This window comes from Kogia breviceps, chromosome 5 (genome assembly GCF_026419965.1).
Source record: "Kogia breviceps isolate mKogBre1 chromosome 5, mKogBre1 haplotype 1, whole genome shotgun sequence".
Classification (NCBI taxonomy): Eukaryota; Metazoa; Chordata; class Mammalia; order Artiodactyla; family Physeteridae; genus Kogia; species Kogia breviceps.
Window position 1 is genome coordinate 105,478,508 of NC_081314.1, and position 27,623 is coordinate 105,506,130.

General features: G+C 37.0%; 1 protein-coding gene and 1 pseudogene across 10 annotated transcripts in view; one reads left to right on the forward strand and one right to left on the reverse strand.

Moving 5' to 3' along the window:
* Positions 1–27,623, reverse strand: part of EPHA6 (EPH receptor A6) — an 850,011-nt gene that overhangs the window by 789,720 nt on the left and 32,668 nt on the right. The gene's annotated exons all lie outside the window — the stretch shown is intronic.
* Positions 1,736–5,026, forward strand: LOC131757581 (protein FAM76B-like; annotated as a pseudogene).

Below are 27,623 nucleotides of genomic sequence, written 5' to 3' on the forward strand. Positions count from 1 at the left end.
CAAACATTTTCTGTACCTTTTGGAGTCCTCTTTGCTCTACCCAGCCCCTACACTTTCATCAGAGCGCCCTCAGGCTGCTCTCTCTCAGTCAAAATCCTGTGCATCTATCTCCATCTCTGACAATGTACAGTGTTCAAATCATCCCCCTCTATCTGCTGCCCCACTGAAAGCATTTGTCATAGTAAGAAAATATCTTAAATAAAATAGCACACAAATGTGCTTATGAATACTCATTTCCCCTTATCCCTTCCTGCACTGTTTATTTATTTATTCAAGTTAAATTTGAATTGATTACAGCACCCTTCAGGTGAGAGTGACTTAAGGTTTTTTCACAGCCTACCTAAAATCACACTATGTAAGCAATTCCTCATAGAAACATATTGAAAGAGATTCCTAAAACTCCAACATCTATCAGCTCCAAACATTACCCTCTGTTTGGATTATACCTTCCATCTACTTCCTGGGTTCTATATGTGGCTCTACTATTGTGTGCTTGTGTAAACTTAGCCAAGTCAAAATTCTTTTTCTACCAATTATTGGGAGTTGGTCTGCCTTAAACCAAGTATTGATAATGCTCTAAGCTTTAGTATCTGGCTCTCAACACACTCTAACCTTGTTAGCCACTCTACCAGGATAGTATGTTAAAAAAAAAAAAAGTAAAACAAAAGTTTGCTTATTGTTTTATGGATTATGGTTGTCTCTCCTTTGCCCTTTGAATTTCTCTTATTAATTGATCTACTCAAAGAGTCTTCTAGAGAGATCTAAGAAAAAAAAATCGTTATTTTTTTCTTAGACTTCTCCATCCATCCCCTCTCCAGCTGATCCCAGAAATATTATCCATACCTTAGCTTCTTTAGTCTCTAAAAATGGTACAGTTAATTGCCAATGTTTAAGACTCTTGTCTAAGTCAGCTAACTAAACTGTTTATGAACACCAACATTTCACAGTCAGCTGCTTATAAAACATCGTTGTCAGGTCATGAAACTTGATAATCTGTTCATACAATAGTATACATTCTAAGGATATGCTACAAAGGAATAATTTAAATAAAAACGTAATTTTTTAACTCTTTTACCATAATTTCAACACCCTTGACTGCCTAAAGAATGTGTGTTGTCTTCTGAATCACTAAATTCATTGTACTGAGGATTTTGTTAAGTAATATTGCCTATGGAACAGAATAGCCTATGATGAGAGAAATGGGCAGTAAAAATGTGAAGACAAATAAAATATTAAGACAATCAGTTGTCGTATCTTTTACACATTAAACAGCTTTTTAGCATAATTATTTGATAAATAAAGTCATGAGAATTATGTAGGACAACTTCCTACTGGAAACTATTGAGGAAATGACAGAGCAAATGCAATGCCAGATTTAGAACCTCATGAACTGCAAGACAGTTGATCTTTTGTGGCATATTTCTGTACTGCAGAGGAGTCAGGAGGAGGAATGGCTCATAAATGAAACATTTACAAATGTGACCCATGCCAAGAGCAGCATGGCTTCAGTATATAGAAAAGAATGACAGATGGAAGCCTTATTGTTGGCAGAAAAAATAAAAGAAAAAGCATTTTTTAAAAAACAGGCATTATCATCATTATCCTGTATGGAAGGCAAATCGTTAAGTTCTACTGTCATAGTGTTTATCAACAGGATCCTGTGCAATAAAGTAAATGCAACAAAAATGATAATGGAATTTTAACATTTAGGCAAATGGAGAGTATTTTATCCAACATGGGTTTCCCAAGTATAATTAAGAATAAGAAAGCAGATGCAGGCTTTCATAAGACCTTGATCAGTTTCAATTTATTGATTACCCAAGACACGAATTATGGTAAGAAATGTAAAATGTTGAGAAACTCCTTTGGAGAAGTCGTCAAGATCCAAATTCCACCCTCAGCTTTCATGACTGAGAAGCTCAATTTTTATTCTTCTGAGGAGTGGTCATATTTTAGAAGACTAAATCTTGCTACTCAGGCATACAGGAGACTAATTTATAAATGAGATGGATGATTTAGTCACTGATGATCTGTCTCCCCAGGGAATCTCCTTCCCTGAAGGGAAACATATCAAGAGCCCAAATTAAAGATCAGATTTCTTGAAAAGTACTAAATTAAGAGAAAAGAGTAACCCTGTTTTACTTTTTTTAATACCCTAGGTTTATTTCTATTTATGAAATAAAGAATTTTATCTACCCATTACAAAGCTCTTCACATTGAATGGCGCTGAAGAAACAATGAAAAGTTTTCTACTTAGGTTTTCATACATATGTACTGTACTGCCAACTACAACTTTGGCATTTCAAATACTATTTATAAGGCATGTTATAGTTTCCATAGTTATAGCCATTTTATATTGGCTAAATTTTGGAAGGTCTTATTTTTATTGTTTGGAAAGAGAATTGGTTCTGTCTGCAGACTCTCTTTAATTACAAAGTATATGTATTTTTCCAAGAAAGATTCTTATGTGTGAGCAAAATAAATCCCAATTACTGAGTTGATTTTATACAGTTTCAAATAAGGGCAGAGAATAATATTTGCTGATGATGTAGGGAAGAATCTAAACATTTAGGCATGGTTTCCACAATCAGCTAGCCAGACCTTCTGTCTTAGGTTGCTCTTTACAAAGGTAAACACACTGCCGTCCTTATTTTTATTGACAAAGAATGAAAAGAGTTTAAAAAATTAAAAACCACTGGTTTCTCAATGCAGATAGTTTCTGAGCAACTTCTCTTAATAGTTTTTCCTTCCTCAATGACTTAAATTCATCATATAATCAAAAACTGCCGTCTTTTAAGTAATGCACAATTGCACACTATTTAGGAATCCATTCTTTCTTGTTTTCTCTGTCTTTACACTTTGCAGAGAACACTTATCCATTTGGGAGTTTCAACTATCATTTCAATGCTTTCAATCTCCAAAATAGTATCGCCAGCATAACTCTCTCTCATACTTTAGACACAATTCAGAGGCCCCTTGCTAGTTTGCTAACTGGTCCCTGTACACAGCAGGCTAGGCGAGAGCAAAGAAAGTGGCAGACCACTCCAGATCGCGAGGTGGTAGGCTTTAATAAACAAGGGGGCTTATATGAGGCTTGTCTTGGGCAGCCACAAGATGAACAATCTCCACACCCACTGGACTGAATCTTAAAAGTTTATATAGAGGCCTCAACTGGGTTCAGTCATGTATACTGTCCAGATGGTCTCAACAGCACCTTACTCTCTCAAGGCTACGTCTTTGGAACAGGTCCCACTGCAGGAATTGTGGGCAGAACTGTACATTCCAAGGACAGGGGAGGTGGTGAGGAGCCTCCTGTTGCCTGGGTCCAGCTCACAGGTCAACTGGTATTCATATCTTCTCAATTACCTCCTCCCACACTCCTCACATTTAACATGTCTGCATCTGAGCTCATTATTTTCCCATGAACGGGTACCACATCCTGATTTCCCTATTTCAGTTACTGTTATCCTAGATCTGCATAAGTGCACAAATTAGGAACCTGTATCTGATCCCTGACTAATCCTTCACTCCCCAACTATCAGTTTGCACATGTGATATTACAGGCAGAAGAATGGTCCCCCAAAGTTGTTCATGCCCTAATCCCAGGAACCTGTGGATATGCTATGTTACATGGCAAAGGGAAATTAAGGTTGCTAATCATCTGATCTTAAAACAGGGGGGCAACACTCTTCCCCTCCTAGATTACCTGGGGGGCCCACTGTAGTGACAAGGGTATTTAAAAGAGGAAGAGAGTCAAAGAAAGATGTGACTTCCTTTTCAAAGAAAGGAACAGAGAGATGCAACATTGCAGGCTTGAAGCTGTGGGAAGGAGCCATGAGCCAAGGAATGTGAACAGACTCCAGAAGCTGAAAAGGGAAAGGAGATGGATTCTCCCCTAGAGCCTCCACAAAGGAACAGGGTCCCACTGACACCTTGATTTTAGCCTAGGGAGACCCATGTCAGATTTCTAACCTACAAAACTGTAAGGATAAACTTGTGTTGTTCAAGCCGCTAAATCTGTGATAATTTGTTACAACATCAAGAGAAATCTGATACTTAACTGTTTGGATCATCTTCAAATCTATCCGTTTTCTATTCCCTACCAAGTTTTCTCTCTCAACTGGACAGGGTTCCTTGGTCTTGTTCCCTTCATTTAACTTCCACAATGCAGCATCAGTGATCTGCCTGAAATTCAAATCCGATTTCTCCATTCTCTGTTCAAAATTCCTCAGTGGTTCTCCTTATCGTCTATAAAATTCTCTCAAAATATTTGCTTCAGCTGGTGGGCGCGGGAGAGGGGCAGGAGGAGGAGCCCGCGACCCTGGCGGCGGCGGCAGCGCCGCCCGAGTTCCCCGTAGGGCCCCGCCTCCGAGCGCGGCGGTGGAGGAGGAGACTGAGGAGCAGGATGGCGGCCTCGCACCAAGTGCACCCAGCGCCATCCCTTCTAAGAGCTCTCCCAGGGCCAGCAGCTTTGCAAGGAATGTCGGATTGCGCATCCCATTGTAAAATGTACTTATTGCAGATCAGAATTTCAGCAAGAGAGAAAAACTAACACGATTTGTAAGAAGTGTGCTCAAAATGTGATGCAATTTGGCACCCCTAAGCCTTGTCAGTACTGTAACATAATTGCAGCATTTATTGGTACCAAGTGTCAGCGTTGCACAAATTCAGAAAAAAAAATATGGACCACCTCAGACTTGTGAACAGTGCAAACAACAATGTGCTTTTGATCGGAAGGAGGAAGGAAGAAGAAAGGTTGATGGGAAGTTATTATGCTGGCTCTGTACTTTATCGTAGAAGAGAGTTTTACAGAAGACAAAAAAAACAAAGGAAGAGGCTGGGATCGTCACATTCAAAATCATCTTCTTCATCTCTTACTGAGAAAGACCAGCATCATTCAAAACATCATCACCACCATCATCACCATCACCGTTGTCACAGCAGTAGCCATCACAATGTGCCATGTGGGGAACTGCACCTGAGCGTTCAGATGCTTGTCCAAGATGGCATAATCAGTGAGTCCTGAGCCAGATTTGAGCCAGGCCCGTCTGCTTCCTAAGCCTGGCCTTTCCTCTAAGACACAGCAAATCCATGAGCTTGTGGGATCTTAGTTCCCTGACCAGGGATCGAACCCAGTCCCCCTACAATGGAAGCACGGAGTCCTAATCACTGGACCACCAGGGAATTCCCTGATTGTGCCTATAAATCCCAGTATTTCCCCTGTATCTAATTGCTACCTTCCCCCTCAGACATAAACATAGTGCCTGCTATACAGTAAGTATTCAATACAGTGAGTAAATAAATGAATAAAAGAAAGGGAGAAAAACCCTTCCATGAAATTTCAAAAAATAAAAAAAATTTGCTTCAAATGTGCAGTTATTTCTTCATACTGACCATACAACCAGGTTCTGAGTATAAAGGTAAATCAAAATAAACATAACACCTGCCTTCAGGGTGATTATGATCTAATGTGAAAAAGAGAAAATAAACAGAAACTATAAACTAAACATGTAACTATGTATTATACTAAGTGCTATGAATTTAATTTGGATTTCAAGCTCATGGAAAGCCTCTAGAAAGGAAGACATGATTATACAGACATGTATAATTATACAATATAATTATAAAGACATGTATATATATATAATAATTATACATGAATTATTCTCTATATTGCTTTTAGATTCATGATGTGAATTATGTAACAATGATCAGAGAAAACATAAAATAAAATATTGCTTAACTAGTTTTAACTCAGTATTTTCCTTATTTTTGTGGCACTCATTTTTCTTTCCCACTAAAAATATACTAACATGAATATACTAACATTCGAGGGAAATTTTTCAAGACAACACTGAATGGCAACTGTTGCCTTACAAAGTATACTCTGAATTCCTTTCTATTGCATGCAAGACACTTCCTGGCTTGGTCCCATCTTCCTGTCCTACTTCTGGTCCCTCTGCAACACCCCATCTTCACCCTACATTACTCTGATATACTGATAATCCTTAAACTTACCTTGCCCTCTCACCTCTCCATATTTTATGCTATTCCTTTCTGCTTGGAATACTCTTGCTTATTTGGTCCCAAAAGACTACTCCTAGTCATCACTTATGGCTTAACCTAAATGTGATTTCTTCCATAATTTACCCCCATGAGATGGAGATGCTCTTATTCTTACCCCATATTTAAATTTGCACATACTTCACTAACAGTAATTATCTTATTTTATTTTACCACGCAGTATGTATTTCTTTGTGTAACTGTTCTTCCATAGACTCTAAATTCCTTGAAGGCCAGAACTCTGTATTTTAATCCTCACACTCTTCCTCAAGATTGCTTTTTTAAAAAGAATAATTGAATAGACCAGCAAAATGAAAATGAATGAGTGAGGAATTTAGAATAACTAAATACATATAACTGCAGTTAGTAAAGGCTCAAAATGTCAATAAAAATGGATAACTCAGAACACAAAAAATACATATTTTATTTTCAGTATCTTCAAAGTACTGAGAAGATGATATTGGGGAGGGAGTAGGTAAGGTCTGTGATTATAAATCCTGTGTTCCAAAAGCAATAAATAATAAAAGAACTTTGTGCTTCTCTATCAGACTGTGTGAAAACAAATTACTTGAGCAGAATCAAAACATTTGCAAAGCCACAGTAATAATCCTAAAATCCTGATTATATGGGAAAGAAAAAAAACTACTGAAATGAAATCACTACTTAAGCAAAATAAATTTCAATGGAAACTTGGTAGGGGAGATTTTATATATGGAAGATAAAGCATATTTGAAGTAGTTTTAGGCATATTTTTTCAGATTAGAAAAAATATGTATATATGTAATCTGAAAGAATACACTCAAATATAAGGAAAAATATTACCTATGAACAGGAAGAACCATCTACCCAGAATAAATTAGTTGGTGCTTTTAACAAAGAAAACAATGTATTATGGCCACTGAAGTTGGAGAATGGCTACAGAAAGGAACATCAGATGGTATTAAAAAGCATTTAAAAAGAGCTACAGAGGTGGCTTCAACATCTTTGAAGTTAAATGTAGGGACCCTACTGATTTGACACTTTCATCTTGAAGTGGCCAGAATGATACCTTTTATTGAGCCCCTCTTTGGTTAGGTTTTCATATAAATTCAAACTTTTAGCAAAGTTTTTATAAGACACTAAACATGCTGAAACCTCAGAAAATAAAGGAGAATATTAATAATTCTTCATGCCCATTATTCCTCTGGGACATAGTTATAAATTTTGATCACGTTCCTTTGTGCCTTAGAAGAGCAAATTGTGAATTTAGAGAAGTATGGAAGCCCCTATATATCAAGATTTCACATAGTTACTGGGGAAAGGGCCCTCTTTTTTCTAAGCAGGGGAGCCAAACATAATAATCAGCAATACGTAGGTTACTCTGACCATGCTGGCAATTATCTCACATACACTCTATTATAAGGGAAATGATATCCTAGTCATCTTGCTTACAGAGAAATTGATGACATATTAAAAAACGTTTTTACCTCAAAGGAATTCCACAATGCACCTGTTAAATAAATAGTACTGTCTAAAGCCCCAGTCTCAGGTAAGGAAGCTACTGATGTGAGAAACACTGAAGACACAGTCATTGGGCTCCTCCTTTGTCAACCCTCTGTTGAGTACTTAGTAAACCCAAGAACTGTGAGAGGCACTCAAGTCAATAAGGAATAGAGGGGAATAGGTTGATGGACAGCAAACCATTTTGCATTAGGAAGTACATTTTTTGAGATGAACAAATTACTTTTACTTCAAATTCTAAATAATATACTGTACCATGTAAAATCCTTAAAAATAGGGTAGTTGAGAACATTTAGGAAACAGACCCAAACTTGTGAAACTGAGTGACTTAAGGAGAGAATTTTGAATCCATCCTGTTCAAAAGATTAAATCTCAATGAACACCCTCTTGATATAGTATTGGACTCATGTTGCTAAGAAGTGAAATTTCTGTTTTTTTCTAGAAGACTAATACTCCAGTTGCTTCAGGCCAACTCCAAAATGTCACACATTATAATGAAATGTTCCTACCATAACACCATAAATAATGATGAAACTAAGCTAAGCAATTGGTCAGTTTTAAAATAAAACACAACTTGCACATTTGCATTTATCACTAAGCCTTTCTTATATTCCTCTTGAAGATGGTATTTCCTCTAGTATCACCTAAACTCAACAAAAATCCTTCCTTTCATTATGATTTAATGAACCTAAAAACATTACTCAATTCTCAACCCCACTAATAATGGCTCATGGGCTATGAGGACACAGTAGAAAAAACTTGCTTACTACATGTTGTTTTTATTCCAAACACTGGTTTTAGTCTCAATAATTTTGTTGTCTTTATGAGTCCTTAACAATAAAACAAAGAAATGTATATTCTTAGAGATTAATCTGAGAATTGAGATAAGAATAAAAATAACCATGGTCAGTGTTCTAGTGCCTCCAATGAGCAAGAATCTTTTATTCTAGTATGATATTTACTTTTTCCCAGTGTGTACTACACATTACATATTCATAAGAACACCCATCAGTTTATAGTAAAACAATAATAAGACAATGTTAAATCACTACAATAGCCAAATCAAATAATTTTAATTTTTTCAATAAGTTTTTGGACTAGCAATGATTAGCTATCTCAACAAAAATTCTCAGCAATTCTCAACACCAACAACATGCTTCTGTCCCTGCAGAATCTTGACATTCATCACTCAAGCCTTTCTTCTCAGCATTACATCCCTCAAACTCACTGCTCCAGGCCTTACTGAATTCATTTCATGTTCTCTAAAATATCAAACTCTTTGGAGCTTCTCACAAACTAATTTTCTCTCATCTTGGTGACTACCTACCCTTGGTCTCAGTTTATGTGACAGCTCTTGTTGGAAGTCTCTTCTGGTATTTTTTACCCAATGGTAGGGACGTTTCATTTAATGAGTCTCCTTAGACAAATGCATGTCCCATAGCAAAGAAGCATGACTTTACTGTAGCTATTTAATCATTTATCTCCCAGAGGAGACTAAGTTTCCTATGTTTGGGACCTTAGTCCCCTTGTTCATGAATTTTTTTCTAGGACCTAGCACCATGACGTATCAGAATGCTATTGAAGAGTCCAGGTGAGAAATGATGGTAGTATTGGCATAAAAAATTCTCCCAACTGATCAAGGCCACAGTGAAGTCTCTCCCTCACCCAAATATTCTTAATGTGTACAGCTAGTTTTTGCTTCTCATTGGAAACTTACCATATGTCAGTTAAAATTATTTATAGATAATTTTATAATATAGATGAGGAATATGGGTACCAGAAATATTAGAAGATTTACTAAAGATCACTCAGGTAGTTAGTGCTACCACTAGATTAAAATCCATATCTCTCACCAGGTATACTGACTTTTCTACTATACCATAAAATTTCATTTCCATAACTAGCATTCATGTTTCTAGAGGGCAGCAAGATATGTATCTCCTATAACTAGGTCACACAATAGTCAAGGGAGTATTTGATTATATTAAGTGATGACTTTATTGAAAGAATTAGGCTTTAATTTTATTTACATTTATATTTTAGTATATGGAGTCATTCAAATGATTAATTTTATGTATTTTTAATTTTATTTTAATTTTCTGTCATCCTCCCTCAAAAAAAATCTCCATGACCTATATTTTTATCCCATCCTCCAATGAAATCTCAGGCAGGTAGATTATTTGCCATGCCTTCTTAGTCATAATATGCTGTATTTCAAACATTTTAAATATCAGTTCAAGAAAATAACCAAAACTCAAAATTCATACAATTTTGCACTTCTCCATCAATTTGATTTTGCTTAAGGCCTGGAAGCACGCAGTGAGGAAGGAGTATGTATTTAGAGTCTCTTCATAATTTACCATTCACTGGCTGCTATTTCTGACTCACAAGTTCAGGCTGAGTGATTAAATAGAGAGGGGTACAGATTTTCATGATTGGTTTAGTCTTGATCTGGCTTTGGATATCTCTGTGACTGGAAGATGGTCAAAAATGACTTTACCTTACCTGATCACTGTAAGGAAAATTTCCTGCTGGGAAACTCCAACTCTGAAGAAAACAGTCTCTTCCAATTAATTATTTTCAACTTCCTCCTCAGCTGCTAGATTATATCATCTCACCAGGAAACCTTAACATTTGAGGCAGTAACCTTTCTAAAGTGTTCCAGGACAGTTCCTTTCTTAATGGTCCACATTTAGGATATAGAAATGCACACATTTGACCCCTACCCACTAGTTTATAGAGTTCCCTCTGGTACAGCCCTGTATCATATCTGCCTCTGCCCTCCTGTCTCAGGCCACCTAGTCACAGACTCCCCTACCATCCTTAGGCTCCAAAATTATAGAAAACATGTATTAACCTTTCAGTTGTCCCTAATGTCCCCTGTACTAAAGCATCCCTTCTCCACCCCCAAATGCAATTCCTTCCAATGTCCCCAAACTTAATCACTTACAGTAGCTGAAACTGGTCATCTCTAATGCCAGAAAGATAGGTTTTTAAAAACTTTTAACTATGACCGGCAGAGGGGATGGTCTATCCATACTTCACTTTAGTATGGATAGGTACTGGTACCTATATATTGTTCTTGGCTTTGAAATTTCAGCTGAATTTATGTCTCATTTTAAAATTCTATCTTGTAATATAATAATCTTAGCTAACATTTGTTGAATGATTCCTATGAGTCCAACTCTTAGCTAAGCATGTTCCACATGCATTACCTTATTTGCTATTTATATCATACTTATTTTTTTTAAGTTCTTATTACTACCTTCACTTTACCAGTTAAGAAAGCAAGGTCCTGAAGAGGTAAAGAAACAAATGTACTTCAGGAAGGAAAGCTGCTAATAAAAGGCACAAGCATTTGAGTTCAATGCCAGCTGGCCTCACATTAAAGCCCAAGTACCTCACCACTATGCTAAGGCCTCTCTGATCTTGTGAAGGACAAGAGAACAGGAAAGTTTAAGAGAGAGGAAAATAGAGCAGCCTGTAGTGCAAAAAGAGTGAAAGGGAGAAGGGATTTCTAAAATGTGAGATTTGAAAGGTATCCTACAACTCTCTTAGTTTTCCGATTAAAGGATTCTAATATACAGCTATTAAAAAACACAGCAAGACATAAACGTTTACATTATTTTATATGGATATTTTCCTAACATAAAACCAACAAAATAATTACCTTAATATTTATTTAGAATTTTAGAAATAAAATATCATAAAACTTGATTTTAAATTTACTTGATTTTATAAGAGTTCCATTTACTGCCTCATCCCCCACAGTGTGAAAAAAATTAATACTGAACCACAGTCATCCACATTTCTATTGAACAGTAAAATATTTAAGCTGGCACTTTTTTAAGCATTTACCTTTGAATTTTATATTATTTCATGCCTAATCTGAGCAACTGGACCACAGTAATGAACAAATCTTATGACAGAAGGCTATGGACATTTGTATTTGGTCAGCAATTTCTGAATTTAAGCCTGCTGGGGAGCTAAACTTCACGTCTTATTTACTTCAGCTTTGAAGCCTACTCAAGAAGACAGCTCTAACTTTTGATAAGCATGTATTTTCCCCCAGGAAATTTCCATTTTTTCAAATTGTTCTGGGAAAAGCAATTACTGTCTGTTGTGTATCCAGAAAGCAAAATTACAGTTATGTCACTTAAGTATGTCTGAAACCCAATATTTTCGTATCTGTCGAAACAGGATTACTAATCTTGGAAATTTTTATAAGAAACATAAGCATAAAGCTATTCAGATGATCTAAGAATAAGGAAAACAAATGCCTGGCTTAAAATATATCTTATTTTTTAAGGATATAAACATGACCAATTTATTCCATCCCAAGAAATTCTTGAACACTTATTTAAAAACCATTAAGTACTATATAGCATGGTAAAGTGTATCAATCAAATTTTCAAATAAAACTTTTAAAATATGGAGGTTTAAATATTTTTATAACAATGAATATGGTCACTAGTAGTTTTCACAAAATTTTATTTTAACATATTTTTGTGTATTCTTAGGAAAAAATAGACGACCAAATTTTTATTAAGGTAGAAATATTAAAAATAATTTAAAACTCAATCTAGGATCATTATTACCTGTTTAGAATTGTAATACACATTAGTAGAATTTCATTAGGGGAAAAAAGCATAGTAAAACCTTAGAGCAAAATCTGACTTGCAACATGGATTTAATGAAATATACATATACATAAGAATGTTCATCCATACACATGTAAACATAAAACCATCTTGAAAGGTGATTTTTTATAAATTGTAATCCATGTGGAATTTATGAATACATTTCCTACTGCTAATAGGACTCCAAATGGGTGTTTTTTGGTATGTCCAAAAAAACTGTGAACATTACAAAAAATATCTCAACAAAATTTCCCATCTTTTTAACACTGACATTTGGTTGAGTGACTATCTAATAAGCAATCAATAATGTGTACTGAATGAATAAACATGACTCTTTCAGTTTAAAAAAAGTCTAACCTACTCCTATATCACCTGACTAAATCAAATTGTGAGTGATTTATAATGATTTTATTATAAATCTCTTGGGCCAAAATTGTATTTTGGCTTCCTATAATATTATACAGTTCCTAGATGTCCAAAAATAAATATTTCATTTTTTCATGTAATTTACCCCCTAATCTACTTAGCAAAAATAATTTCTTGTATAATTCTCTTCTTCAAGACTGTAATCCTGGAATCTTAAGAATCTTCTGTTAAATGTTTCATCATCTCATTGATTATAATTCATACTCATATATTTACTTATTTAAGCATGACATGTTCATTCAGTTCTAAAAAAGTATGTTTTGGGACTTCCCTGGTGGCACAGTGGTTAAGAATCCGCCTGCCAATGCAGGCGACATGGGTTCGAGCCCTGGTCCAGGAAGATCCCACATGCTGCGGAGCAACTAAGCCCTTGCGCCACAGCTACTGAAACCTGTGCTCTAGAGCCCGTGCTCCGCAACAAGAGAAGCCACTGCAATGAGAAGCCCGCACACCTCAACTAGAGAAAGCCCATGCGCAGCAACGAAGACCCAATGCAGCCACAAATAAATAAATAAAATAAATTTTTTTAGAAAGTATGTTTCTTCTTAAGAGAAGCATTACTCTATTTTGCCTGACAGTAATAAAAAATATTAGATCGTGCCTTGATTGTAGAGGATTCTTAAGGGTTCTCTCTATGTCACCTCACTATTTTAGAAGAGAAAAAAAACTGGTCAATCTATGTTTTGATAAGTGTCCACAATTATTTTATAATTATCTCCCTTCAGAAGCAGGGGTAAGAGGGGTCAGTAAATATAAGAAACTACTGACTATTTAGGATTGGTTCCTTAGAATATTTTCAGTTAATAATTCATCAAGAATAAGATATAAATTTTATTCATTAATGGGACTGAACTAGAATTATATATTTCTTATTTATAAGCAGTATCAAACACTGCTTACTTATACAAGCTAATATAGCTGGGGAAAAATAAATAGATCCTCACTCTACTGGTTGAGATTTTGGAAAAAATTGAGAGATAAGCCAAGATTCTGAGATGTATCAGTGAGCATGCTCTGATGTACAGGAGCCAGAGAGTACACTGCACCCTAAGAGAGCTGCACCAGAATCAAGGAAGAGTGATTGCTACAGAATATATGAGACATAAAACCCAACACATTCCCAGAGACACTCCCATAACTACAAGCCAAAAACCAAACACAAGGTGCCAGGAATATTCTGGACATGGTCTAAAAATGGTTATTAATATTGTGTCCTTTCCCAGCTACAGTTTGGGTAAGGAACCATAACTGCCTTGTAAAAAGAGATATGGGATGGGGTTATGGGTGACTAAAACAAGCTTAGAAAGAAACTGAGTTTCTTGCTTGGTATACCATGTCCAATAATATAGTACCCACTTAGTTTAAGTTCATATTTTGGTTGAACCAACTGGGAAATCTAATTGGATTAAACTTAATTTCTCAAGCTACTAAAGGAACTAGTGTACAACACACTTCCACATATCAAATGCATAAAATTATTCAATGATTTAATACTATTTCATTTTTTTCCAAATATATTTGGCCAAGTATAAAAATAAGAATAGAGAATATTTTCCTTTACCTCCACAGAAGAAAGTTACAGACTCATAGTCTCTTCTATTTTCACAAGAGCATCAATTTTCAAAATGTGACATAAAGACCACCTACATTAGAGTCATCTTGATGTTTGTTAATAAAGCATATTCCTGGGCCTCACTTCAGATCTACTGGGTCAGAATCTTGTAGGGTAGAAACAGGCAATTACCATCTTTCCTTCCTTTTCCCTCTCTTTCTTTTAAAATTCATTTTTAAACAAGCATCTCACAAAATTCTTCTGTGCACTACAGTTTGAGAATTACTGCTATGAATCAATGACTTTCAACTTTACTAACTACCCACATTCAAAATACAGTTTACACTAGGAACCAGTAAATATAGAAATGAAGCAAAGTTTCATAAAACAACACTTGCCTCTGATACAATTTTGTATTTTCTATTCCCTCTTATTTTAAAATTTATTTTATTTAGTAAGCTACTGGGTCACAAAACAGTTTGAAAACCACTGTTTAACAGATGTAAGCTTTGTGATTTTATCTTCTTCAAGTACCCACTGAGTTTAACCTTTTAACTCTATAATTTTACTCTCAAATATTAAGAAATCTTGTGAATTCATCCCTCACATTTCAAATAGACAACTGAATACATCATCACTGCTTATAACAAGTTATGTTAACCATCCCTGGAGTTCACAAAATATCCTGGAACTGGAACTGCAAAGTAGGGCCAGTTCTGAATCAAAAGAACAGAATAGACACTAAAAGTTTCAGTGTGGCAAGTAGAACCTTGCCCTTTATACCAACAAATTCTTTATCTATGACCTAGTAAGGATTTACAGAAATGTACTGGATTCCCCTTTCCTAGTAACACAAATCAAGTAAAACCTGATAAAGAGATGAGACAATTAATAAATTAGTTTTCATTGTGGGTAAAGATTAGAAATTCACTATTAGAATTCATTGATGGAAAGTCAGGAAGCTAGGACAAGCAAAACAAACAGGGAAGTAAGACAAAAATATCTTTAGTAATCTTTTTTTAAACATCTTTATTGGAGTATAATTGCTTTACAATGGTGTGTTGGTTTCTGCTTTATAATAAAGTGAATCCACTATACATATACATATATCCCCATATCTCTTCCCTCTTGTGTCTCCCTCCCTCCCACTGACAAAGGATTAATCTCCAAAATTTACAAGCAGCTCATGCAGCTCAATATCTTTAGTAATTTACTGAGAGCAATCACAAAGACGTTTGAACTGACATCATCAGAGAAGCATCATCAATGTTACTTATGTGAAAAGTTTATTTTCATTTCCAGCCAGATACTAAGTGTCTGTATTATACACTGCTAAATGAAAGTTAATTGGGCACAGCATGAGACTAACCCTAACAAGATTGCTCAACAAATTAATGCTTCCTTTAAGACCCCACCTTGAATTCTTATAGATTGATTTTATATGAAGACTTATAACTTACATTTTTTACATGCTGCCATTTAATTATACTATCTAAAGAGGACAAATCCATTAATTCCTGAAAATTGATTCTCTTCTTTGACCACAAAATCTACTTTCTTAAAGTCATTCTTCCTCATTTTAAAAATTTCACCCATAATTCATAAATATTTGTCATATTCATTCCTTTTAATTTTTTAGATTCCACATATAAGTGAAAACATATAGTCTTTCTTTGACCTACTTCACTAAGCATAATACCCTCCAAATCCATCTTAAAAATTAAAACAAATGATTGAATATAACAAAACAGTAACAGACTCAGATACAGAGAACAAACTAGTGGTTACCAGTAGGGAGGGGGAGGGACAAGACAGGGGAAGAGGATTAAGAGGTACAAAATGTTAGGTATAAAATAAATAAGATACAAGGATATAATACACAGCACAATATTTTATAATAACTTTAATGGTGTATAATCTATAAAAATATCAAATCACTATGTTATACATCTGAAACTAATATAATATTGTAAATCTATTATACTTCAATTTTTAAAAAAGAAATTAAAAAATTTGTCCTGTCTTTGTGCTAGTTTCTGTGCTAAGTTCTGGGGAGATGGTATAAAATATAACAAATAAATGCAACTTCATTGAAAGTACAGTATATTTTATTTATTTTATCTACACATGTTCAAAGATGGCCTCAATTACCATATGATTTATATCTCATTTAATTATTTGGTTTCACATAGATGGGCTAAACTGGAGATCAGCATCCCTTAGAATATAATTATGCCTGCTAGAATCATCTTGGTTGACTTTTTATTTCAGCTGGTTTTCTCCTTTCTTACTATCTGTCTTCATGTTTCTCATGCTCCATACGTCTTCCTTCCAAGTACATCTTATATATGTCTCTTACTCTTTCATAAGTCAAGTTCTTCTGGAATTATAATCAGGTTTATCCCTCAATTGCTTACAGAAATTACTCTCTTTTATTTGTTCCCCATGGTATGATTTGGCTCTCACATTTCATCACAATTTTATTGTTCTCTGATAAGAATTGTGCCACAACTCTGAGCTGGCTAATCACAACTCAGATATTACATAAATTTAACCTTAAAAAAGTAAACAAACCAATAGTAACAAAACAGTTTTTAGTATAGAAATAATTCACGCTTCACATATAAAGATACTTTAGGAGGGCTTCCCTGGTGGCGCAGTGGTTGAGAGTCCACCTGCCGATGCAGGGGACACGGGTTTGTGCCCCAGTCCGGGAAGATCCCACATGCCGCAGAGCGGCTGGGCCTGTGAGCCATGGCCACTGAGCCTGCGCTCCGCAACGGAAAGATACTTTAGGATCACTCAGAATCCATACATTTAAAAATTTTTTTAATCCTTTAAGTAAAAATTATTTTCTAAAATCTCAATCTTATTCTAGACACATTTTTATTATACCTACATAAACTCAATGTGTATACTCCCATAAATCCTTCATCACATTTGATGTCTCCAAGATAAACCAGATACAGCAAGACCAAACCTTTGGGAAGTAAAAACAGTGAATGTCAGAGCATAATTAAAGAGTAGCATATATCTAGTCTCAGTGTTACATATGAATAACTGAGAAGGCTAAAGGAGTAATGTATGACATTCATTTTGTATCTAGTCACAGTCACTCAGGGTAAGTTTAACCATTGGTATTTAAGGCAGACCACAAACACTGGTTGTGGATCAAGTTTATAGATACAAGTAAGGAGTGAAGCATGGAGATTCCATCACTAGACTAAATCATGATTTAAGAAAAAAAACAGAGAAGCCTAGAGATTAGAATGAATATACAAGATTAATCTAACACCAGAATCTTTGTGCAGTGTTAAAGAATGCTGAAACTTTTCAATTAAGTCAAGCCTACTCCTACTCTCCAGCCTAGATGGGAAGCATGCCTACGTGTGGAGCTCAAATGGGTCCAGGTTCAAGCAAAGAAGAATTTAGTAAGAAAGAATGATACGGTTCCGATACACTTCGTGCATTTTATATAAATATAAATATATTCAAATAAAGTACATCTATTGAGCAATACCAGTTTCTTCTTTAAAAAACAAGGAAAAACATGAGTTATATAAGTGGACAATAAAAGAAAGAAAATTTCTTACTATTTTAAGTATTGTTATTGTTAAAATAAATACTTTCATCAAGGTGTCACATAAATTTCCCTTGCTAGAGGAGACGGCTTAAAGATGGCGGAAGAGTAAGACGCGGAGATCTCCTTCCTCCTCACAGAGACATCAGAAATACATCTACACGTGGAGCTTCTCCTGTAGAGCACCCACCGAACGCTGGCAGAGGACCTCGGACCTCCAAAAAGGCAAGAAACTCCCCACATATCTGGGTAGGGCAAAAGAAAAAAGAATAAACAGGGACAAAAGAATAGGGACGGGACCTACGCCAGTGGGAGGGAGCCGAGAAGGAGGAAAGACTCCCACACACTAGAGGCCCCTTCGCGGGCGGAGACTGCGGGCGCCGGAGGGGGAAGCTCCGGAGCCGCGGAGGACAGCTCAGCCACAGGGGTGCGAAGGGCAAAGCGGAGAGATTCCCGCAGAGGATCGGTGCCGACCGGCGCTCACCAGCCCGAGAGGCTTGTCTGCTCGCCCGCCGGGGCGGGCGGGGCCGGGAGCTGAGGCTCGGGCTTCAGTCGGATCCCGGGGAAAGGGCTGGAGTTGGCAGAGTGAAGACAGCTTGAAGGGGGCTAGTGCGCCACGGCTGGCCGGGAGGGAGTTCGGGAGAAGTCTGGAGCTGCCGAAGAGGCAAGAGACCTTTTCCTCCCTCTTTGCTGCCTGGGCGCGAGGAGAGGGGATTAAGTGCGCCACTTAAAGGAGCCCTAGAACCGGGCGCGGAGCTGCCGAAGGGACAAGAGACTTTTTCTTGCCTCTTTGCTCCCTCGGGTGTGAGGTGAGGGGATTAAGAGCACCGCGTAGAGGAGCTCCAGAAACGGGCGCGAGCCGCGGCTGTCGGCACGGACAGTAGAGACGGGTGTCGGACGCTAAGGTTGCTGCTGCCACCACCAAGAGGCCTGTGTGTGAGCACAGGTCACTCTCCACACCGGCCCTCCCGGGAGCCCGTGCAGTCCGCCACTGCCGGGGTCCCGGGATCCAGGGACAGCTTACCCAGGAGAACGCACGGCGCGCCTTGGGCCTGTGCAGCGTCACGTCGGCCTCTGACGTCGCGGACTCGCCCCGCCCCCGTGCCACTCCCTCCCCCCAGCCTGAGTGAGCTGGAGCCCCCGAATCAACTGCTCCTTTAACATCGTCCTGTCTGAGCGAAGGGCAGTCGCCCTCGGACAACCTACACGCAGAGGCGGGACCAAGTCCAAAGCTGAACCCCAGGAGCTGTGCGAACAGAGAGGAGAGGGGGAGATCTCTACCAACAGCCTCAGAAGCGGCGGATTAAAGCTCCACAATCAACTTGAAGTGCCCTGCATCTGTTGAAAACCTGAATAGACAACGAATCATCCCAAGTTGAGGAGGTGGACTTTGGGAGCAAGATATACTATTATTTTCCCCTTTTTTTTCTTTTTGTGGGTGTGTATGTGTGTGCTGCTGTGTGAGATTTTGTCTGTATAGCTTTACTTGCACCATTTGTCCTAGGGTTAGACCGACCCATTTTTCTGTTTTTTTTTGTTTGTTTGTTTGTTTGTTTTTTGTTTTTTTTTTGTTTTTTTTTTTTTGTTTTTCAAAAGGAAATTTTTCTTCTTAATAATTATTTTTTATTTTAATAACTATACTTTATACTACTCTGTCTTCTCCCTTTCTTTCTTCCTTTCTTCCCTCCTTCCCTCCTTTCTTCCTTCCTTCCCCCTTCTTTCCTCCCTTCCTCTCTTCCTTCCTCCCTTTCTTCCTCTGCACCTTCCGTCCTTGCTTTCTTGCTTCCTTCCTTCATTTCTTCCTTCCTTTCTTCCTTCCTTCCCTCCCTCCCTCCTTCCTTCCTTTTCTTTCCTCTCTATTTATTCTACCTTTTATTTTGAGCCGTGTGGATTAAAGGTTCTTGGCGCCCCAGCCAGGCACCAGGGCGGTGTCCCTGAGGTGGGAGAACCAACCTCAAGACACTAGTCCACAAGAGACTTCCGAGCTCCACGTAATATCAGACGGCGAAAATCTCCCAGAGATCTCCATCTCAACACCAAGACCCAGCTTCACTCAAGGACCAGCAAAGAACAGTGCTGGACACCCTATCCCCAACAAAGAGCAAGACAGGTCTACAGCCCCATCCATTAGCAGAGAGACTGCCTAAAATCATAATAAGGTTACCAACATCCCCAAACACACCACCAGACGAGGACCTGCCCATCAGAAGGACAAGATCCAGCCTCATCCACCAGAACAGAGGCACTAGTCCCCCCAACCAGGGAATCTACTCAACCCACTGAACCAACCTTAGCCACTGCGGACAGCCACCAAAAACAACAGGAACTACGAACCTGCAGCGTGCAAAAAGGAGACCTCAAACACAGTAAGATAAGCGAAATGAGAAGACAGAAAAACACACAACAGATGAAGGAGCAAGATAAAAACACACCAGACCTAACAGATGAAGAGGTAATAGCCAACCTACCTGAAAGAGAATTTAGAATAATGATGGTGAAGATGATGCAAAATCTTGGAAATAGAATAGACAATTTGCAAGAAACAGTTAACAGGGACCTAGAAGAAATAAAGAGGAAGCAAGCAACGATGAGCAACACAATAAATGAAATTAAAAATACTCTAGATGGGATCAATAGCAGAATAACTGAGGCAGAAGGACGGATAAGTGACCTGGAAGATAAAATAGTGGAAATAACTACTGCAGAGCAGAAGAAAGAAAAAAGAATGAAAAGAACTGAGGACAGTCTCAGAGACCTCTGGGACAACATTAAACGCACCAACATTCGAATTATAGGGGTCCCAGAAGAAGAAGAGAAAAAGAAAGGGACTGAGAAAATATTTGAAGAGATTATAGTTGAAAACTTCCCTAATATAGGAAAGGAAATAGTCAATCAAGTCCAGGAAGCACAGAGAGTTCCATACAGGATAAACCCAAAGAGAAACACGCCACGACACATAATAATCAAACTGTCAAAAATTAAATACAAAGAAAACATATTAAAAGCAGCAAGGGAAAAACAACAAATAACACACAAGGGAATCCCTATAAGATTAACATCTGATCTTTCAGCAGAAACTCTACAAGCCAGAAGGGAGTGGCAGGACATATTTAAAGTGATGAAGGAAAAAAACCTACAACCAAGATTACTCTACCCAGCAAGGATCTCATTCAGATTTGATGGAGAAATTAAAACCTTTACAGACAAGCAAAAACTGAGAGAGTTCAGCACCACCAAACCAGCTCTACAACAAATGCTAAAGGAACTTCTCTAGGCAAGAAACACAAGAGAAGGAAAAGACCTACAAGAACAACCCGAAACAAGTAAATGGTAATAGGAACATACATATCGATAATTACCTTAAATGTAAATGGATTAAATGCTCCCACCAAAAGACACAGACTGGCTGAATGGATACAAAAACAAGACCCATATATATGCTGTCTACAAGAGACCCACTTCAGACCTAGGGACACATACAGACTGAAAGTAAGGGGATGGAAAAAGATATTCCATGCAAATGGAAATCAGAAGAAAGCTGGAGTAGCAATTCTCATATCAGACAAAATAGACTTTAAAATAAAGACTATTACAAGAGACAAAGAAGGACACTACATAATGATCAAGGGATCGATCCATGAAGAAGATATAACAATTGTAAATATTTATGCACCCAACATAGGAGCACCTCAATACATAAGGCAAATACTAACAGCCTTAAAAGGGGAAATCGACAGCAACACAATTATAATGGGGGACTTTAACACCCCACTTTCACCAATGGACAGATCATCCAAAATGAAAATAAATAAGGAAACACAAGCTTTAAATGATACATTACACAAGATGGACTTAATTGATATTTATAGGACATTCCATCCAAAAACAACAGAATACACATTTTTCTCAAGTGCTCATGGAACATTCTCCAGGATTGATCATATATTGGGTCACAAATCTAGCCTTGGCAAATTTAAGAAAATTGAAATCGTATCAAGTATCTTTTCTGACCACAACGCTATGAGACTAAATATCAATTATAGGAAAAGATCTGTAAAAAATACAAACACATGGAGGCTAAACAATACACTACTTAATAACGAAGTGATCACTGAAGAAATCAAAGAGGAAATCAAAAAATACTTAGAAACAAATGACAATGGAGACACAACGACCCAAAACCTATGGGATACAGCAAAAGCAGTTCTAAGAGGCAAGTTTATAGCAATACAATCATACCTTAAGAAACAGGAAACATCTCGAATAAACAACCTAACTTTGCACTTAAAGCAATTAGAGAAAGAAGAACAAAAAACCCCCAAATTTAGCAGAAGGAAAGAAATCATAAAGATCAGATCAGAAATAAATGAAAAAGAAGTGAAGGAAACAATAGCAAAGATCAATAAAACTAAAAGCTGGTTCTTTGAGAAGATAAATAAAATTGATAAACCATTAGCCAGACTCATCAAGAATAAAAGGGAGAAGACTCAAATCAATAGAATTAGAAATGAAAAAGGAGATATAACAACTGACACTGCAGAAATACAAAAGATTATTAGAGATTACTACAAGCAACTGTATGCCAATAAAATGGACAACCTGGAAGAAATGGACAAATTCTTAGAAATGCACAACCTGCCGAGACTGAACCAGGAAGAAATAGAAAATATGAACAGACCAATCACAAGCACTGAAATTGAAACTGTGATTAAAAATCTTCCAGCAAACAAAAGTCCAGGACCAGATGGCTTCACAGGCGAATTCTATCAAACATTTAGAGAAGAGCTAACACCTATCCTTCTCAAACTCTTCCAACAGATAGCAGAGGGAGGAACACTCCCAAACTCATTCTATGAGGCCAACATCACCCTGATACCAAAACCAGACAAAGACGTCACAAAGAAAGAAAACTACAGGCCAATATCACTGATGAACATAGATGCAAAAATCCTCAACAAAATATTAGCAAACAGAATCCAACAGCACATTAAAAGGATCATACACCATGATCAAGTGGGGTTTATCCCAGGAATGCAAGGATTCTTCAATATACGCAAATCAATCAATGTGATACACCATATCAACAAACTGAAGGAGAAAAACCATATGATCATCTCAATAGATGCAGAGAAAGCTTTTGACAAAATTCAACACTCATTTATGATAAAAACCTTGCAGAAAGTGGGCATAGAGGGAACTTTCCTCAACATAATAAAGGCCATATATGACAAACCCACAGCTAGCATCGTTCTCAATGGTGAAAAACTGAAACCATTTCCACTAAGATCAGGAACAAGACAAGGTTGCCCACTCTCACCACTCTTATTCAACATAGTTTTGGAAGTTCTAGCCACAGCAATCAGAGAAGAAAAAGAAATAAAAGGAATCCAAATAGGAAAAGAAGACGTAAAGCTGTCACTGTTTGCAGATGACATGATACTATACATAGAGAATCCTAAGGATGCTACCAGAAAACTACTAGAGCTAATCAATGAATTTAGTAAAGTTGCAGGATACAAAATTAATGCACAGAAATCTCTGGCATTCTTATACACTAATGATGAAAAATCTGAGAGTGAAATTAAGAAAACGCTCCCATTTACCATTGCAACAAAAAGAATAAAATATCTAGGAATAAACCTACCTAAGGAGACAAAAGACTTGTATGCAGAAAACTATAAGACACTGATGAAAGAAATTAAAGATGATACAAATAGGTGGAGAAATATACCATGTTCTTGGATTGGAAGAATCAACATTGTGAAAATGACTATACTACCCAAAGCAATCTACCAATTCAATGCAATCCCTATCAAATTACCACTGGCATTTTTTACAGAACTAGAACAAAAAATTTCACAATTTGTATGGAAACACAAAAGACCCCGAATAGCCAAAGCAATCTTGAGAACGAGAAATGGAGCTGGAGGAATTAGGCTCCCTGACTTCAGACTCTACTACAAGGCTACAGTAATCAAGACAATATGGTACTGGCACAAAAACAGAAATATAGATCAATGGAACAGGATAGAAAGCCCAGAGATAAACCCACACACATATGGTCACCTTATCTTTGATAAAGGAGGGAAGGATATACAGTGGAGAAAAGACAGCCTCTTCAATAAGTGGTGCTGGGAAAACTGGACAGCTACATGTAAAAGTATGAAATTAGAACAATCCCTAACACCACACACAAAAATAAACTCAAAATGGGTTAAAGACCTAAATGTAAGGCCAGACACTATCAAACTCTTAGAGGAAAACATAGGCAGAACACTATACGACATAAATCACAGCAAGATTCTTTTTGACCCATCTCCTAGAGAAATGGAAATAAAAACACAAATAAACAAATGGGACCTAATGAAACTTAAAAGCTTTTGCACAGCAAAGGATACCATAAACAAGACCAAAAGACAACCCTCAGAATGGGAGAAAATATTTGCAAATGAAGCAACTGACAAAGGATTAATTTCCAAAATTTATAAGCAACTCATGCAGCTCAATAACAAAAAAACAAACAACCCAATCCAAAAATGGGCAGAAGAACTAAATAGACATCTCTCCAAAGAAGATATACAGATTGCTAACAAACACATGAAAGAATGCTCAACCTCATTAATCATTAGAGAAATGCAAATCAAAACTACAATGAGATATCATCTCACACCGGTCAGATTGGCCATCATCAAAAACTCTAGAAACAATAAATGCTGGAGAGGGTGTGGAGAAAAGGGAACCCTCTTGCACTGCTGGTGGGAATGTAAATTGATACAGCCGCTATGGAGAACAGTATGGAGGTTCCTTAAAAAACTACAAATAGAACTACCATACGACCCAGCAATCCCACTACTGGGAATATACCCTGAGAAAACTATAATTCAGAAAGACTCATGCACCAAAATGTTCATTGCAGCTCTATTTACAATAGCCAGGACATGGAAGCAACCTAAGTGTCCATCAACAGATGAATGGATAAAGAAGATGTGGCACATATATACAATGGAATATTACTCAGCCATAAAAAGAAATGAAACTGAGTTATTTATAATGAGGTGGATGGACCTGGAGTCTGTCATACAGAGTGAAGTAAGTCAGAAGGAGAAAAACAAATACCGTATGCTAACACATATATATGGACTCTAAGGGAAAAAAATGTCATGAAGAGGTTAGTGGTAGGACGGGAATAAAACACAGACTTACTCGAGCATGGACTTGAGGATATGGGGAGGGGGAGGGGTGGGCTGTGACAAAGTGGGGGAGTGGCAGGGACATATATACACTATCAAATGTAAATTAGATAGCTGGTGGGAAGCTGCTGCATAGCACAGGGAGATCACCTCTGTGCTGTGTGACCGCCTGGGGGGGTGGGATAGGGAGGGTGGGAGAGAGGGTGATGCAAGAGGGAGGAGATGTGGGAGCATGTGTGTATGTATAACTGATTTGGTTTGTTGTAGAGGGAAAACTAACACACTATTGTAAAACAATTATACTCCAATAAAGATGTTAAAAAAAAAAAATAATAAAAATAAAAAAAAATAAACTAGTGCATGCATAGTTTTAAAAAAAAAAAAAAAAAAAAAAAAAAAAATAAATTTCCCTTGCTAGAAAAATGAGTTCATGATCTCTGCAGGCTAAAACCCAACTTCATTACTACCCTTTCTACCTGTTCACTGCCACCTCATTGATAGAGTTACCTGACAAACATCCTTCTCTTCACAACAAACCTAAACTAAACCTGACTTTTTTAAAGAAAGAGTTCTGTAAATATTCCTAATCTATATAATTTAAATTATTATTTAAATAAACATGTTTCAAACAACATACATCATACAGATATTCACATCTTCACATGCTCTCTAAGCTATCAAATCCCAAAATATTTTCATTAATTTTCATTCCTAGCTGAAAACTAAGCTCTGAATCCATGTTCTTGCAAGATTAAAAAAGTCTCTAAGGTTTATAGGTAAAATAATAGTAACAACTTGACAAAGAATATTCTGTCTAACCTCTCCCTACTATATTTTCATTAACAAAAATATGAGATTAGTGACAGTACTGGCAGCTCTACTCTGACAAGTTGAAAATGAGTGGATGTATATTGACTTGCACAAAGGAAATCCTACACATTGACAGAGATGCTTAGTGGAAGCTAAACATGAATTCTGCTGTGATGAAAAAACTTTTACCTTATTTTTAACTGAGGTTTTAATGGGGAATATACCACTTGAAATGTTCTGATTGCACCTAATTTTAAAGACACTGAGCTGAAGACCGTAGCTGTGAAAAAAGCTGACATAAATATTTAAAAATATATATCAAGTATATCAAGAGTAAACAGCTGTCATATGCAAACCAAGCCACTCTCAACCCAAGATATTAAATAAATAAATAAAGATACATGAGCTGTAGCATGACAACCAGGACAAAGTGATACTGCTGTTTTTATTTTCTGGGGAATTCTCTGAAAGAGGATAAGACATTAGGAAAGTACAGCTTGAATAAAACTAAAGATTTTTCTAAGAGAGAAAATAAAATCAGTTAAGACCTCTAATCCTTAGAGGTATCAACACCCATTACCATACATAACCGATTAATTACTGAGAGAATGGTAGCATAAAGTTGAAATTTACGATATGTTTTAAAGGAATAAAATAATAATCTAAGCCTGTTATAACATTAGAGTTAAAATGTAGTGCTAAACAAACAATTAGAGGTTAGGGAGGGGAGCATACTTTGCAGGAAGCCTAACCTCTCAGATATAATCCAGAAAGCAGCCACATCACCTTTCATTTCTTCTCTCTAACCCTTGTCCTCCCATACCAATTACCAGAATATAAAAGACCAGGAAATGGGCAGCAAACACCTTATTCTTGGTTTAGTAGACATAATCTTAAGGTGTAAACCTTATTAATTCATGCTGATGCCTGAGATGAGGTTCCCCATTTTCCTGTATGAGATTGATAGCACTTCGGGTTCTCTCATGCTTTAGGACATTCAGAGATGATATTTTCCGGCCTATGACCTCACCTGGAGCAGCGGCCTTCCCTGAATTGTACTTTCATTTTAAGGAGAAATCTCAGGGTAAATAGGAGGTTGCCTCTGACCAGAGAATCTAAAGAAGGGCAGATATTTGGCTTCTTGACAGCTGTATCACAGGTATTCACTGAATGTTCCAGCCCAGGAACTTTTAACCTGGAGTGAGTAATGGTAACAAGCATGGACAGAATTAATTTTAGTGGTGGTAGCAAAAGCATCAGATTCAGTATTATGACACTGCTGCCAGCACCTAATACTAAAGCTTCCTTATAAAGAAATGTAAATTAATACACTGTCAAACAAATTTTTACCTCACATATTAGAAAGATAAAAAGGTTGCCAACATACACTTTGGTTAGGTATATCGAAATAGTCTAAGTATGTTGTAGAAAGAAAACTCCAGAAGTACAGTGGGCTTCACTGTAGTCTTGGAGGGAAGCTCTGCTCATGGTGATTACTTAGAAACAAAGGCTGAATGAGAAGCCATCAACCTCATCATTGCATGTTGCCTCAGAAGAGAGAATATGAGCCTCTAGAGAGTGTTATACTGGCACTTAATGTAACATACACATCACTTCAGTTCTAAACTCATTAAACTATCCAGATGGCATCACCCAATCCAATAGTGGCTAGGAAATGCAATCCTACCAACGTACTTGTAAAACAGAAAACCAGAAATATTGTACTAACAGTATTAATTACTGCTATAATTTTTTATTTTACTTTTATAGCTCTGATATGTTTCCATGAAACTTTGAAACAAAAATGTATTGCTTTTTAAAAACTCAATCTTGTTGACTCACTTGACTGCCACAATGAGGCC